Source organism: Falco naumanni, chromosome 3 (assembly GCF_017639655.2).
Source record: "Falco naumanni isolate bFalNau1 chromosome 3, bFalNau1.pat, whole genome shotgun sequence".
NCBI classification, from domain to species: domain Eukaryota; kingdom Metazoa; phylum Chordata; class Aves; order Falconiformes; family Falconidae; genus Falco; species Falco naumanni.
In genome coordinates, this window is record NC_054056.1 from 99425548 (window position 1) to 99443782 (window position 18235).

General features: G+C 38.1%; 1 protein-coding gene and 1 long non-coding RNA gene across 3 annotated transcripts in view; one reads left to right on the forward strand and one right to left on the reverse strand.

Annotated features, from left to right (window-relative positions):
* CSMD3 (CUB and Sushi multiple domains 3) overlaps positions 1-18235 on the reverse strand; it is a 726030-nt gene that overhangs the window by 526695 nt on the left and 181100 nt on the right. The window lies entirely within an intron of this gene.
* On the forward strand, positions 3858-5912 carry LOC121085594. Its single transcript, XR_005827114.1, has 3 exons — positions 3858-3949; positions 4589-4672; positions 5347-5912. It is a non-coding gene; the product is annotated as an uncharacterized LOC121085594 (long non-coding RNA).

Sequence of the window (18235 nt, forward strand, 5' to 3'; positions counted from 1 at the left end):
TATACATAGGTACGTGCAGCTTTTTTTAAAAAAATATGGCTAAATACATGCAAAAAATAATGTGAAATGAGTATACATTTAAATGATTTCTGGTGAAAATTAATTTAATTAAATTTTGTATTTTATTTTCTAACCATCTTCCTGGTTTACTGTTCACTGTTCCTTTTTCATAATAAATTTTGAAAATGCGTTTCTCTAAGTTGGCTTATTTAAATTTGATTTTCTGCTTATTCTTGTAGGTTTCAATGATATTTGCAATAAAGTAACATAAATATTGAACTGTACTTTTCAATAAGATAGATGATCAATGACAGGCAATATTATTAGTGATTTATAGGCCATGCAAATTCATGGTTTGCAATGAGAATTCAATAAGAATGCATGATTGATCAAGCTTTAATCTGGCACACAATGTATTGCGTAATTTTATCTATCTAGATATTTACAGTGTAACAAACAGTTAAACTTAAGTGCTTAATTCATCACAGAGTAATAGACATCCATTATCTGTTCTTGAAAACAACATGAGGAAAAAAAGCATACCACCTTTTGAAGTTTAGACAATGATCTTTACAATAGCCAATAAAGGTTCTGAGCAAGCTGAACTAATTTTAAAGAAAAGCTAAGAGGATCTGCAGTAATTCCTCTATATCTTGATCATTAGTTACACAGTGTAGTTCAGGTACAACCCCAGACATACGGTTGTCTGCTCTTTCAAATTTTAGGCAGTCTTATTTCACACAAATTATCTGAGCAATTTAAAGGAATCCGCATTCTATCAGCCCCTTCAAAGCATTTTACAGTCATATTAATTATTGCTCTTAAATATACATATTAATAACTACATTTCAGCTGAATATCAGGACAGATTTTTACATTAGAAAGCTATCAATTCTTTGAGAAACTCCAGTGCTCTTCAAAAGTATTCAACATAGGTAAACACATAATACTAACTACTGATTCCACTAGTGATGTGAAAAACTACTTTACCTGTTTCTGCATAGCAAATGCATGCACAGAGGTATAGGTATATGTCTACACAAATTTTAACCATCTACAGAATTTTATTTGAGTCAACTGCTGCCTTAAATAATGGTATCTAACTGCTAAGAGTTAGAAGAAAACTGAAGAAAACAGGGATCCTGAAAAACGTAATTCTGTATTCTACCACCCCATATTTAACTTACATTAAAAATAGACCACTTACATGCATAAAATAATTATGTGGAATGTGAAGCATAACTCTAAGTATTTTCAGATGTTTCTCAATGAAAGGTATTTTGGTTTATATCCTTCCAAAACAGCTCATGATTATTTGATGCAAGAAAGTAGAATGGAAATGGAAATTAATTACACATCTAATACTTTCTGATATTTTTCCAAAACCACAACACTTTAGTTGTAATCTCAATTCTAACAGGAAAAAAAAAAAAAGTTTTTATAAAATTCCAGTGTTTTCTAAATAAGAATTTTAATCAATTAACTTCATATTCAAAGTAAAGGGTAAAGAAAATGAGATTATCTCCAGGCAGTAACTTGGCATAAGAAAGCAAAATATTGTCAATTAAAAAGGCAACACACTATCTTAACTATAACTTGAGTTACACAAACATTTCTGAACCAGAACGTACTTTCCTTCCCCAGAACCTTGTCTCTTTTTGTTACTTCTGAAAGTTTGTCAGAGGTTAGGGCTAAATAAAATAAAATAAAATAAGTAAATGAAAAATAATCTCACCTAGATAGCAGGTGATCACTGCTTAGGGAGGTACTTTTAAGCTTTCAATAGGCATGCATTATGAATGTTTTAACATATGTCTATAACAATTATGTGGAATTATTTTCTGATTTTTTTTTATGAAGCTCAGAATTATCTTGGCTTGAGTATCATTGCTACTAGCATTTTATGCTTAGTGTTTTCCCCTTTATAGGTCTGTATGTTTATACACTCAGACTGTTTTTACAGAACACAGCATTGAGAAGCAGCTTCATAACACGTTTTGAATTTAATTTTCCACAAGTCTGAATTTGCTGGTTCACCCTTCAGCAACTTCCACAAATTTCCAATGTCACACTTGACCAGTGCTTAATCCAATGCTCTTATATACACTACAGATTTGCACTTTCCTGCACATCCTATACTGCTTTCACAAGAACCAGCTTAGAATGTGTTTCTTATTAAGTTTCTTCATTGACTGTGCTACAGGCGAGCAGCAGAAAGGAAAGTATATAAGCTGAAGTGGAAAGCCCCTTAGAAAATTAAGCTCAGTTTTAAAGTCTGTAGTGTAATAATCTGATTATGAAATTTGCAAATGAACACAGTAATAGGTTACATACTCACAAAAATATCTTTAAGAAGCTCATAGGCAATGCCATTTTCTAGCAGAGTTCCCTCTGCTCCCTCCTTTGCACAAACTACACTTCCCTGTTTCCAACCCACCTTTCTTTGAGGATCTCTGTGTCTGTTGTAGGACTCCAGCAGCGCCAGCTGTTCTGACTCTGTGATTTTGACAATGTTACTGATCTTGCAATTACATATGAATTTACAGTTCCTGTTCCCCATGCTACATGTGTTTGTGTACAGGCACTTGAGATGGGTCTCTGGTCATCCCACTTCCTCAAAAAAAGAGTGCAATCCCTCATTGCCCTGCCTGGTGCATGCTTCCCCCCATCCCCTGCTCCCCAAAAACCTGCAAGCTTTTGTCACCAACCCCAATAAACCCAGGTTAAAGACCTCCTCGCTAAGTTAGCAAGCTTCTTGGCAATGGTGCTCTTGTCCCACTAAATAAAAATTAGTTACCCAACTAGTTTAAACTGAGTCTCAATAATCTAATGCTCAGAGAATAAATGAATGGGTCTTTAAAGTATAGAGAACAGCGTATGTAGTATAATGCATATTACATTTATTTTCATGTAATATTGAGATATTCTAAAAAGTCCAAATATAACAAAAGATATATGTAATTTCTGAGAAACATTTATATGTTGGCTTTTTCTATAAACCTGCAATAATAAATGTTAGCTTTTCCTCGTAATTTATGCACAAACTAACCTTGCAGCTTTCAGAAATGTAAATTAAATGATTGCAAAGCATCCATCAAAGTGAAAATCTTTAAGGATAGCTTCACAGATTTGACATTAAGGACATGTAAATTTCACCCAGCTTTTGAGGAGAGGGCCATAAAACATTTCTAGAGGACATATGGAAGTCTTATTTTCTATGGCTTTGTGTTGCAATTCGTAAAACTCACAGATTTAAAATTCCAAATAAACCCAAGGATGATTATAAATCTACATTATTCACATCCTCAAATACTTCATTTGTATGCTCAGTTTAGCTGTAAAATTTATACAGATTTGACAGCCAGCAAAAAAAAAAATCACATAATAGCATCTGTGGCTAAAAATGTGAGGAAGCTTGGGAGCTTAAAATGGTGCTCTAGCAGAAGTTACAAGGAATAAATTGTCTCCGAGCCTGCCTTTTTTGAGATAAATCCACAAAAACGAGCTATGCCATAAGGAAATTACTACCAAGACCCACGGAACTTGTGCCTACCGGGAGTCCCCGTACTGGGGCAAAACCGGCAGGGGAGCCGTAGGGGTGACCCGTGTGAGGGGACGCCGCGAAGCGCCCCGTGCTGGGCGCACTCAGCTCGGCAGCCAGGGACATGGCCACCGCCGGGCCGCGCGGCCGCCACCGAGGAGCCGCCGCCGAGAAGCCGCCGGCGGGGGCGGGAGGCACGTGGGGGAGCACAGCAGGAAACCTATAGGTGCACGTGCGGATGCGCTGGAGGCCGTATAGAAGAGAGGTCGTAAAGAGAGAGAGGCCCCTGGAGGAACCCATGCCTGGACTAAGGACAGGAGCGGGGCTAGAAGGAGGGCAAAAGAGGCCGTTTGGCGCCACCACCTCACGCGCCCCTGCGCGCGGCAGGTCGCTGGCGGGGCGAGTGAGGTGAAGTGCGGCAGGAGGGGGCCGGGCGCTGGGGGACCGGAGCGGGGGGGAGGCGGGATCTGGGGCGAAGTTGAGGCGGGTAAAAGGGGAGGAAAGTTTTTTTTTTTCTCAAAGTGTTTAATTTTTTTTTTTTTTTTGTCTTCTTTTGTTTCGCAAATCCTGAACCCGTAACTCAATGTTTGTGTTAATTGGCGACATAGTCCAGCGAGATCCTCGGGGCTGGCTGTTTTCCCTCAGGGAAGCGATGTGAGTGTCGTTGGAGGAGTTGGGCTCTTCTGAAGGGTTGCCGATTAGGAAAAGTGCCTTTGTAGTAAACACCACACAGTAAACTCATTTATTATTTTATCTATAAAGAAGGAAGAATTTTAACATTGGAAAAATCTTGGCACATAAAGCCAATAGTTTGTGCAGGTTTTACAACAAAACGTGAAAATTGTGCGGTCTGCTGAATTCTTGCCTATGTATTTGGAAAACATCAGAAGTTGTTTAGTTAAAAATGTACATAGCTGGTTCATTTAAAAAAAAAAATCTGGAGTAGGACTTGAAATTTGATGGAGTAACTCACAAACGTGTTTAACAATATAAGATAACCCGCCAGTCCGTACATCAGCCAACTTTTCCTTTACTGCTGTTTTCCAGCAAGAGAATGAAATACACCTTTTCTCACATGAAAATGAACCTTGGGGAGGCATTGGTGCTTTGATTGCTTACAAACAATGCAAGGTAATTTAAATGAATATATTTGGACAAGCCTTCCTTGTGTGAGCACAAGGGAAGAAATTAAAAAGTTTTGTTGCTGATCAAACTATTTCCAATTGCTTTGTGAAACAATAAAGATTAGCAGTTCTGCAGTGTTGAATTAAGACATTAATCCGGATTTTATAGTTCTCAAGTCTGATGTTTACTGTGTGAGTTGCTGAGGGGCAGAGGGCTTAAGAGTAAATTCATTAGAAATAGAATACAGAGGAAAGCAGAAATTACTTTAGTTGTTTAGGCAAAGAAAAGAAAAATAAGATCTAAAAGTGAATATTTAAATGAACCAATTTGAAACTAAATTATTTTTCTTTCTAATTATTTTAAATAACTGCAAAGAAAAAGTTTTTTTTACTATGGTTTTGAAATGTAATTTTGTCATTAAAATCTGTATTGTTTTTAAACCAAACACGCCAAACATGAGAGATGATCAACAACGTATCATATGAGATTTTAGAAATTGTTAGGGATCTCCTCCTGTAAGAGACTTGAGTCGGTGAGAACCACCATCACCACAGCAGATGTTTTTTTTAACATTGCTGTGGCAGGAAACTTACACCATACACCATCACCACAGCAAATGTTTATCTATGGCAGGAAACCAACACAATCACCACAGCAAATGTTTATATCAACATTGTCAGGGCAGGAAGCCAACACCACTACCACAGCAGAGGTTTATCTCAACATTGTTAAGGCAGCAAACCCACCAACTGACACCATAGAGCAACAGAGGGAGCTAATCCTGAGAAACTTCATCAAACCCCTGCGCATGCACCCAGACCCAATCGAGGATCAAGGGGTCTGGAGACCTCTGAAGACCACCTGACTGTATTGGACACACACACCACTGCCGGGTGGAAGGTGTGGTTAAGCAGAACAGCTTGTGACAATCGTATAAAGCAACGGAACCAACCAACATCAGATGGAATGTTCCCCCACCACACTTGGAAATGGATCAGACTGACTGGACGCTGCAGCTCTGGGGTGGTAGCAATTGCTGTGAAGTCTTTCATTCTTTCCTTCCTTTCTCTCTTTATCTCTCGCTCTCTCCTTTGCATTTGCAAACCTGTTGTTGGGCAAATAAAGTTCTTTGGCTCTTGGCTCCTTTTTGAGTTTTAGTTCTGTTCCCGAGAATATAAGCAGAACCTCTCTCCAGTCTTAGACCAGCATGTAACACCTTTTTTTTTTTTTTTTCTTTCCATTTCTCACTAAAGAAACTATGCTAAAGTATGTGTTTAGCAATGGCTGATTTTTACACCTGGTTTTGCAGTTTTGCCTCTGAACCACAAAGAAACTATTCAAACACCTGTAATTGAGCCACACTCAATTACTGGGAAAGGTGTTGTAATTTTGTCTTTGTTTCTCACTATCATACCCTATTTTTAATTGGCAATAAATTAAATTAAACTTCCCCAAGTCCAGTCTGGCTGTGATGGTAATTGTTAATTGGTCTTCTTGCCTGTATCTCGACCCATAAGCTTTTCCATCTGTAGTCTCTTGCAGCCCTGTTGAGGAGAGGGACTGAGAGAGCAGCTTGGTGGGCAGCTGGCAGCCAGCCAAGGTCAACCCACCACACAGGTGAAGATAATATAGGGATGTACAGCGTACAGACATAGCAGAGGGTGGAATATAAAAACTTGTCTGGGTTCTGAAGAGTTTCAGTCCAAGAAACTGCTAACATTTTCTGAAGTGGGAGCAGGCTGATGAGAAGTATGTGGGCTTCAGAGTCATGGGGGGAGATCTGTTTTCAAATGCTTTCTTAAATTCTGTTACAAGTTTGGTTTTGATAGCTTCTAGAATACAGCATACAATTTTGTGCAACCACCTCCCTGCCCTGCCCCAGTGCTCCCCCCCCCCCCAAAAAAAAAAAAAAAAAAAAAGTCAAAAAAAAGTCAAACAAGACATGGATATGCTGCAGTGAATTCAACAAAGGTTCACCAGGATTGTTGGGACTGGAGTGCTGGGGAAACTGAAGGAACAAGGCCACTTCAACCCAGAGATGAGGCAGCTTACGGAGGCCTAACCTAACAGTACCCACAGTGCCTGTGGAGAGCCTATTGAGATGACAGAGGCAAGTTATTTGCAGTGGTGCATGAAGAACAAGAGGCAATGGATCTGACAGGATGCTCACAGTGCATATAAGGAGAAACATTTTCACGATAAAGAGTGTCAAGAAGTGGAACAGATGGCCCAGAGAGGTCTTTAAACACAATTTCAGAGATTTGAATGCGGCTCAAACTCCCTCTTTGAACTTCTTTAGTACAGATCACTTCTGCTTTTAAAGACTGCTTCAAAATCTGTTAGTGCTTCATCCCCAGTTGAAGTTCCTCCTTGCCACCTCAAAAGCTATGCTTCTGAAAAAAACCCATATATTTAAATAAATATTTAAATATTTCAATTTCTGAATTCCATTTTGACAAATATTACCAATTTAGCTAGATTAGGGGGGAAAATCAGACTTTTTTGATCAGACCCAACAAAGCATAGGTATTTTTATTAGTGTTTTAATAAAATAGTAACATGAACTCAAAATTGAAATTTCAATAAAACAATAGACTTTTAAATGTCTCTTGATTTGTATCATAAAAATTACTAATGTCTATTTCATTATGAGGTACATCATGTTACTAATTTTCCAGTTTAAAATTCATTTATTAATAATACCTGAATAGAATTTTGCAGAATTTATAGTTTGGTTGGAAAAATCAATTACAGTTCAGTTGAGATGTTCCTGTTAGAAAATTTATCATTTCTCAAAAATCCCTGAATATATAATAGACAGAAATATATGACAACACTGTGTGATGGATACATTTTAATCTTAAGAGTTGTTGCCTGACAGCTCTTAAATCTTATGAGTTGTTTTTATGTGACTTACCTCAAAAAAAAAAAAGCATTAAAACATCTTAAAGCATGAACTGCTTACACCACCGAGATATGCAAAAGCAACAAACGAACAAAAAAAACCCACCAAACCTCCAACAAACAAACCAGCTTTAGCCACAGAAAGGTACATGTCTTCATAAAACCTTACTCTCTTAGGTCCAAATCATGCCTCTACCTAACACAGACACTTAAGCTATGAACAATCACTTCATACTTCCTTTGGATTTAGAGATAAGAACAAAATCTGAAATGTCTCACTACATTCTATATGAGGGTTATCCGCTGGAAGTGTCTTCTTTTCTGTAGTGACCTGTAAAGGAAACCTACAACAGCTGTACTCCTACCTTAGTCAGCCCCATTCATATCTATGTACGTCTTGGTGAAGAGTCTAAAACTCTGAACGGACAATAAAATGTGTCTGTTTCAACACTGTTATGGGACAAAATTGGATGTGTCAAGACCTGAACAATAGGTACTGTATGATTTCTTTATCTAATCTGCAACTAAAGCTATAAGGTGGGACCAAATCCTTAGCTGACTCAGTGACACTGAAATTTCTGAGTTGTAAGGTTTGTTTGCAGGGTTATTTCATTGTGGGCACTGACATATTCAGGCCATTGTACAACAATTCTAAGTTCATTATTATTCTTCTCTTTTCTGAAACATATAGATCCAGACTAATCATGATTAAACTCTAACATTTACATTATACTAGCAATAAATTTGTGGTATAAGTTATATGCAAGGTATGCTTCCTTTTCATAATTCCAAGTGTAAAAATGTGTCTTCAAAGAAGTGTTTATGAGATACTGCTATAAAGGATGTTTCTTATACTTGCACCAAAAACTTCTTTATTTTAAATCTCATTAGTAAGAGTTACAGTATTTGGGAAGCAGATTCAGAAAGAAAAATATGCTTAAATGTACAGTAAAGAAAATATGGTTTAAAAGATTTCAATAATTTTTACATGTTTGGGTAGAACATCCAATCTTTGACTACCTAAAAGGAGGCTATGGAAAATTTGGGAGTCAAACATTGTTCTAGGGCGCACAGCAAAAAGGCAAGAGGCAATGGTCACAAATTGTAAATTAGGCTATTCAATTTAGACATCAAGAATAATTAAAAAAAAAATAGCTATTTGAGAGGATGATTGTGATACCAATTTACCTGGAGAGGTTGCAGAATTTCCATTCCTGGAGATTTTCAAAAGTGATGAACAAGACCCTAAGCAAATATATCTGCTTTTAAAGTCAGATTTGAAAGGTATGTTGGATTTGATAACCTCTTTGTGTCCTAAAATAAGTTCTCTTATTTCTATGATAGCTTAGAGATAGGAAAGAACAACAGTGACCAAACAGATTGAAAAAAAAACAAGAAGAGGAGCTTGTATTCTCTGAAGTGATATACTATTTTTTAAACTTGCCTGCCCATATTCTAGTAGAATATCTAGAACAAGATTAGAGAACAAAAATCAATACTTCCATTTGTTTTATTTCCAGCTGTCTTGGCCTCATATTTAAAACTGTATTTTTTTCCTCAGAGCAAGTGACTTGAAGTTTCATACCATCTAATGCAGAAAGGATTGCAGTGCATACATCTTCAATCATTTTTATCTTTGCTGTAAGAACTGTGGAATGAGACCACTTGAACATTTTTTACTTAAACCACCATGCAAACAACTATTACTAATTTTCTACATTACATTTGGTATAGGACCTTAGTGGGATAAAAGTCTGTCATAATTTCCATTGTCTAGCCCTTTGAACCTTCTGACCTCATGGCAACTGGATTACAAGGAGCATGAAGCTTAAAATAATTTGCTTTTATAACTGAAGAAAAAATGCAAATGTTCATCAAAATATATTTCTAAAATTTACAATTCCATATGCTCAGGTTTATAAAACAGCTAAAAAACAAAGCATACTCTTACCAAGCACTGTGCAAACAGGAAACACAATTTGTGTGGCACATTTGTGATCTCTTTACTCCTGTAACATTACATATCTAAAAGAATCTGCCTTTTATCCTAGCACAAAATGCCTAAGGATGACAAAATGTTTTCAAGATTTCAGAGTCAAGATTTTTGTAGTTGCTTAATTATGCAGAGACGTTAAAATTCAGCACTTCTGAATGTGATCTGTGACTACTGCTTTGCCAGAAGAGAAAAACAGGACTTAACCTCTTCTGAAGACATTTTCTCAGCCAATTTATGACGACTGCTTTGGCAGCTCTGTTACCTTGTTTGCCAAAATTTATCAAACTTACATTAAGTCTGCTTGCATTTGAAAAGTTCACAGACATGTTCAAATTTGGAAAACTAAAATGAGAATTTGAAGGAAAAGATTTTTACACCACAGAATCATTTAGAAATAAGAGTTTCAGTGTTCTGCTTGAGGGATGTACAAAGAAGTTTTTCAAGTAGAAATCGAATATATCTCCTTCCTGTACCCAAATGCCTCTGCCACTCATACCTCATCCTACTACCAGACGAATTTATTGTTACACTCAAAATCTTCTTTTGGATGAAAAGGAGCACACAATGTATATGCAGACAACAAATTATTTTTCATCTGATTAGTGATTTAATGGTAGATAATAGTCCAAATCACCTAATGCATGCAGAGAAACCTCACTAACTTTGCTGCTACCACTACCTTTTCAGTACTGCAGGAGATGGAGAAGCCATGATGATAGAGGCTGGAAGCTTGGGACTTCTGACACCAAGAGGACAACTCCTGCTCCTCCTGCAGCATTGCAGCATCAGAGTAGATCAGTGCCCTGGTAGCAGATGAGGGGCTGAGACCTGTGTCAACAAAGCACTTGAGACAGCTGAGCCTGAGCTCTGCAGCAGAACCAGGAGGAAGTGGGAAATTACAGTATTGGGAAGAATCCCTGTCGCAGGAGATGCAGGCCTCCACCTTCTGACCTGTCATCTAGGGAGGGTTGATGCTTGTAAGGGGCTCAGACCCCAGGTGCTGCTGAGGTTTCTCTGGCCTGAGGACTCCTGCTGCTCTTTCCTGTGGGCACTACCTGGAAAATACCAAGCATGGCTACACAACCCTTGGGTGAGAGTCAAGGGCTGAGTGGGGGCTCAGGTGTTTTTTTTTTTCTCAGTGCTGCCAGTAAGGGGAAAGTGCATGAAGGGGAGTGAATATATCCTGTTGGTCAACATGTGGTTACAGAGCAGATGTGGACAATCAGCTTTTATTGCAATAAGACCATCTCTGAGGATTAAGAAGTGCTTGGAAGAGATAGGATCCAAGAGCTGAGGCAAAAGTATCTTTGCCAACAGGCTGGCCAACCTGGTGAGAACAGCTTTGAAGTAGGAATCGTGGAGAGGAGATGATGGGGGAAGAACTAGATGAGGCCTTCTTCAAACAACTGAAAGAAGCCTTACATTTGCAGGCCCTGGTCCACTTAGGGACTTGCACTACCCTGAGATCACACAGAGATCACAAACAATCCACAAGTTTGATAGAGTGCACTTATCAAAAATTCCGAACACAAGTGTGTTATACCTTCTACAGGTCTATCAGCAGCAAAAGGAGGATTACGGAAAATATGAGCCTTCTGCTAATGGGGCAGGGGTCTTTGTGACAAAGGACATGGAAGAGGCCAAAGTACTCAATGCCTTTTTTGCCTCAGTAAAAATTGCCTTCAGGAATTCCAGACCAGTGGGAAAGTCTGGAGCAAGCAAGAATTAACCTCAGTGGTAGAGGATCAATCTAGGGAACATTTAGACAAACTGGACATACATAAGTCTACAGGATCTGGTGGGATGCATCCACGAGCTGGCCAATGTCACTGCAACACCACTGTTGATGATCACTGAAAGGCTGTGGAGACTGTATGGGGTTCCTGAAGACTGGAAGAAAGTATAAGTCACTCCTACCTTCAAGAAGGCCAAGAGGGGCATTTCAGGGAGCTACAGGCTGTTCAGCCTCATCTTGTTCACTGGGAAGTTAACAGAACCAACCCTTCTGTAAGCCATTTTGAAACAAATACATCCTTCTTATTTCACACATCATTTACTCAACAGGTCATAATGGCATCTTCAGAGCCATTCTGATTTATGATAAGAACCCAGTGCATTAAAGATATGTGCCCAAAATCATTATAGATTTTTTCCAGGAAAATTGCAGTGCATGCATAACAAGCAGCCTAAAATCCTGGCTTGGTGTCCATTGTACTACTTCAAACTTAGAAAGTGATTGGATCATGGTCCAAGCATTTATTTTTATTTTCAGTAGCTTGTTATCAGCTACTAAGAACTACAAAATTTCAATTACCAGGACTTAAATACATGCCAAAACATGAAATAATGATCTTTTGTAAAAAGCAATGATAACAAAACTGAGATAATAATAAATAAAAAATAACATACATCTTTCCAATACTTTATTCAGATAAAGTATTACAACATTTTTTATTAATATTAAGGGTCACACAACTCTCATCCTTCATTCCCATATCCATCCTAGAACAGGATATGTGCTACACATGCTGCTGATCCTTCTGGCACTGATGGCCATACACATCTCAGGCTTATTTTGCACCTATTAAGTAAAAATTAGCTTTACAAATTGCTTCAATAAAAACATCAGATTCCAAACTTTCGATAACCTGACAAGGTGTGGTGAGTTGAACCCAGCTGGCAGGTCAGCCCCTACCTAGTTGCTCACTATTCGTCCCCAGCAGGGTAGGGAAAAGGATCAGAAGGGCAGAAGTGAGAAAGCTTATGGGTCAAAAGACAATTTAATGAGTGAAGGTGGCAGGAGGAAAGAGAAGGAAAAAAAAACCCATCAAACAAACAAAAACCAAGAGATGTCACTCACCATCCAGTGCCAAGTCAGTCCTTGAACAATGGCTACTTTGAAAAAAAACACTGACCTCTCCCCAGTTTTATTGATCAGCATGACATTATATGGCATGGATGGAATAGCTCATTGGTCAGCTGGGGTCAGCTGTCCCAGCTGTGTCTTCTCCCAGCCTCCTGTCCATCTGAAGCCTAATTGCTGGGAAAGATAGGGGCAGTGAGAGACAGAGAAAAAGGCCTTGATGCTGTGTAGACACTGTTCAGCAATAGCTGCAACATTGGTATGTTTTCCACACTGATTTTGGTAACCCATCTAAAACTGATGCTGTAGGGGCTGCTATGAGGAAAATTAACTCCATGCCAGCTGAGCAGATTACACCAGGTAAGAAGTTTCATACCTCCAGCTCACAGTGATTTTAGTTTGAATTGCAGACACAAAGTACTCCTCCTATTGAAAGGATACAATGTTTCAAAATACAAGACGCTAAACTATTCAGTGTCATAAATCTTTGTGAAGTATCTTCATACTACGTTTTAAATCTTTTCAAGGTATCCAAAAAGCCGAATACATGTTGTTACTGTCAAAGTGCTTTCCTGATCAAGGTAATTAAAATCAGGATTTACAGTATCCTACTATCATATGTGATAATCCATCACTATTTATTTGCAGCATGTTGAAAATGGAACATCTGAATACAATGGAATCATGCTATTGAAGTGTCTGGGTGAAATAAATATTGAAAGGGCATGAATACAGACATCTTAACTCAGTATCACCAACTTCTCAACAGATGAGAAGTCAGAGAGCTAGAATTCCTTTTTTTTCATTTTTTTTTCTGATACCTGTAGCTAGAGCAGAGATCTATGATAGCTATAAAGTGCATTAATCAGAATATATATAATATTGCTGACCTTGAACCTCAGTATAAGTGCACTGAAACAGTATAATCAATGTAACAGCATAACCAGTAGTACATAAGCATTTTTGTGATGTTGTGATGCCATAGAGACAAAATATACAAGCATTTTTGAGAAACATATTGTTACAGTCTGCTAATAAGTTATAATTAATTGACTGTATTTGATTTTTATAAAATCATTTGGAATAAGAAATATATTTTAATGAAACTTGTAGTTGCACAGCAAAACTGCTATGAAATCCTCTGTACAGCCCTGTAGCAAGGCCAAAAGAATAGGTCAGAATCACCTAGCAGGAATGATTAGAACTGAGATAACAGACTTAAGATTCAAGATGATTGGATACAGTATTTACGGGTAGACTAGGAGAATGCATTGAAATGTCAGAATGTAGAATTAATGGGAACTGGGGAGAGGATTTCTTTGTATTTGACTAGTCTTCTGTATGCAGAAAGTGTATTGAAATGTCAGAATATAGAATTAATGGGAACTGGGGAGAGTAGACTGGAACAACTTGTAGTTACCTGCCAAGAAACCGTGAACTTTACTAAAAGGTAATTCCGGCAGGGGAGATCATGACCACCGACTCATATACCACCTACCCAAATCATACCCCAGGGCCATTTCTGGACCTTTCTAACCTTTACTGCGCAGAATTGAATATGGGAGAAGAGTATGTTAATGATTTTCGGGAAATATTATGATTATGCATGAATACTTAATGAATATGCATTAATAAGTTCTATATATGGTGTATGATTTTGAAACTTGGTGTGCATTGATCGTAAGAGGACTCACTCACGCACCCAGCCATTAATAAAGAAGTGTCTGCTTATCTACGTCACATTGGTGTTGATAAGTTCTTCATTCCGAGATTTTGGTAACAATGCGAGCACTGTGATCACTAAAGCAACAAAGATGTTTGTAGCTGCACATAGGAGTAAAAAAGTTACAAGATAAGCACTAGTAATGTCCTGACCGTTACGTGAAAATGGCTGGCAAGGTTTTGTTTTCCAGACTTAACAGTTTTTAAGACAACAGCTTGAGTAATGATGTTAATTAATAATACATAAGAACTGTTTCCACAAAGTATGCTGTTAATATGTGGATATAGTAAAATTCAGTTTTGAAGTTTAAAACTGGTTTGATTTGTCAGTTTTCTAAATACCCATGACAACAGACTCTACCTCCCTGATAGATACGTATTCAGTTGCAGCACTTCTCATCCATGACTTGCTATATCATATTGCTTATGAAGATGATGGAATGGCATGTGTACTGATGGATAGATTTTGCAATTCTATCAGGACCAATGGCATTTCAGATTTACTAAAGCAAGATTTTTACTCAGGAAAGGTATTTAGAGGTACCTCAGGAAAATAACCCTAGGTCAGCACGTTAATTTTCATATCAAAAGAATTTTAAAAGGTAAGTGTAATAATACAGGAATAAAATGCATAACATGCTATTTTCAACATATTGTCAGTGTAACAGAATCAAAGAAAAACACATTCCTTATGTAACAACACACCCTACCTGAAAGTTACATAATTCAAAAAGAGCATAAATTATTGTCATATAAATTAAACATTACACTTAGGAAAACATAGTGCATATGATTACTTGTATAATAAAATGCAAGAGAAGCTCAGGACTGCATTGTCGAAATTCAATGCTGAATTGATTATACAAACACTAAGAATTTCAGCTTGACTTCTTCCCACTCCAGTAGCTTTTGAATCTATAACCTAACTTGAATCAAATTTTGCAGTAAAAACACATTTTGAAAAATATTGCTAAGATTTTAATGAAAATATGCAGCTGGATAGAGAGGTTACTTCTCCCATTACAGAAAATGGAGTGTGAACACAATCTTACTTTAGGCACTGAAAATCCACAGAAGGGGAAGCACCAGAGAACCATGATTTGTAAGGTCTACCACTCAATTTTCTTATTACTTCTTTGTGCTACAGCCAACCACCACCACCACAGAAAATAGATTTTTTGCCTTGGGGTTTTATTTGCTTGGTTTTGAAGGACTAGGGCTGTGACTGAATAGAAGTAATTAATTTTCTTACTTTATTTTTTGTACGTTGAAAAATGATTTATATTTACAACTCTATTAATTATTTTCTTCTCATATTTGAAACCTAAGTATTTTCTATAAAAGGTTATAGTTCTCTCAGTCTACAATACAACTAAATGAAGATGACTACTATTTTGGAACCATGTTCCACATACTTCCTTCCCCATTGTCTGATTCAGGAATTTCATATACCTCTGCAGAAATTATTAAAAAACAATAGTGAAAGGTTATGCTTTTAAAATATTAGAACTTGTGAAAAATAAAAAATACACTTCTCAGTCTGTGGCATACCACTTCAAACATATGAAGTGAACTAAATTACCTCAGAAATAATATAACAGGATCACGGATACGTACAGAAAGGCATTCCATTCTAGTTTTTGTATAAATATATTTATGTGTATCTTATAAAAAGTATTGTCTGCATTTATATAATACTACACATAAATAATATACTTACTACTTTTATCTTTATGAATATCATTTGAAGGACACATGAAAAATATATGACATTATTGTTAGACTTCTCTAGCAAATATATACTATTTGTTTATTAAAAACTCAGCAGATTTATGATGTTTATCTTGCTAGATTATTTTTGCTTTCTTTTTATGAACATAAGATGCTGTAATCAACATATCTTTACAAGAGTTGCAGTTAGATTTCTTGCCATTCAGTCTGTTAAGTTTGTGGACAAGTGAATTTCCATGCTTTAATTCTTGCCACACTGAAAATCTTTAACTGAATTCAGCAAAAAGAATGTACCGGGTTTTGGCAGAACACACCACAATGGTTATAGCACATGAAAAGTAGCAGCCACTCAATATTATCATATGTTGTTTGACAAGGAAAACAGCTAAAAGAAAATGTGGCTTTATACAGTTCATACTCAAAAGTTTCTGCTTTTTTTCCAAATCAGATTCATATGCATGCAACAGAACATACAAGCAGCTGTTTCTCTGGAAAAGTTGAAGACTCTTTCCAAATGTATGCCTTCTGCATCCCCTCATCAGTGCCTCAACTTTGACAATCTCTTTTGGTTCTTTTATCAATACCCTATAATCACTGTAATTTTTTACAAATTATTTTATCTCTGTCCCATTTTTGACTTGTGAGGTTTTTTCCCATTAACAGTGTCAAAACTGTCTGTTCATGTCTCAGAATCTTCTTGCCTGCTACCTCTTGTCTTCTCTCATGATACTACTTATTCATAGTCTGGTACTTTGAGATAGATATTTCCAGCAGTTTCTTTCTCTTTGCATTTGCATAATCCACTTAGCATATGGAACTGGTCATTTCACCTAACTTTTTATATACATACATAGTAAACTTCTATATTTGAGCTATTCACCTTATGCTCTTTCCATAATAATTTATGAGAAATAAGTGCTTTTAAGGTGCACATATCTGATTCAAAAGTCCAGTGTGGATCTGTTGGGTTTGCGTGGCAAGGTTTTAGTAGAGGTGGGGCTGCAGGGGTGGCTTCTGTGAGAACCTGCTAGAAGCTTCCTGTATGTCTGACAGAACCAATGCCAGCTGGCACCAAGATGGACCCACTGCTGGCCAAGGCCGAGCCCATCAGCGATGGTGGTAGCACCTCTGGGATAGCATATTTAAGAAGGGGTAAAAACTGCACAACAGCAACTGCAGTTGCAACCAAAAAGAGAAGAGAGAATATGTAAGAGAAGCAACTGTGCAGACACCCAAATCAGTGAAGAAGGAGATGGAGGATGTGCTCCAGGCACTGGGTCAGAGATTCCCCTGCAGCCTATGGTGAAGCCCACAGTGAGTCAGGCTGTGCCCCTCAGCCCGTGGAGGTTAATGATGGAGCAGATCCCCACCTACATCCTGTGGAGGACTCTACGCCAGAGCAGGTGGGTGCTCAAAGGAGGCCGTGACCCTGTGGGAAGTCTGTGCTGGAGCAGGCCCCTGGCAGGACCTGTGGACCCATGAAGAGAGAGGAGCCCAGGCTGCAGCATGTTTGCTGACACTATGGGGGATCCCACACTGGAGCTGTCTGTTCCTGAAGCACTGTCTCCTATAGAAGGAACCCATGCTGGAGAAGTTTATGAAGAACTGTAGCACATGGGAAAGACTCATGTTGGAGAAGTTCATGGAAGACTGTCTCCCATGGAGGAGACCCCATGCTGGAGCAGGGGAAGAGTGTGAGTCCTCCTCCTCCTGAGGAGAAAGGAGCAGCAGAAACAGAACTGACAGAACCCCCTAGTTCCCATGTCCCTGCACCACTCGGGAGGGAGAAGGTAGAAAATCAGGAGTGAAGTTGAGCCAAGAAGGGAGGGGTGGGAGAAAGGTGTTTTAAAGACTTAGGTGTAATTCACATGATTCTGCTCTGATTTGGTTGTTGGGAAATTAAAGTAATTAAACTAATTTCCCCAAGTCAAGTCTGTTTTGCCACTGACAGTAACTGGTGAGCGATCTTTCCCTGTCCTTATCTCAATACATGTTGTATACATTGTCTTTTATCTCCCCTGTCCAGCTGAGGAGAGGAGTGATAGAGCAGCTTTGGTAAGCACCTGATGTCCAACCAGGGTCAGCCCACCACAATGGGAAAGATATGGCCGTACTGTACTGAGTCAAGTAGAGGGCTGCCAAGGTGATTTGGGGTCTGGAGCATATGGCATGAGAAGCTGAAAGAACTAGGTCTGTTCAAGCTGAAGAAGAGGAGAATTGGGGGAGCTTTCACTGTTGTCCTCAACTACCTGCTAGGAAAGTACAAAGGAAATGTAGCCAGTTTCTGTTAAAATGTGCACAGTGAAAGGGCAAGAGAGAATGAACACAAGCTGGAATGTGGGAAATTCTGATT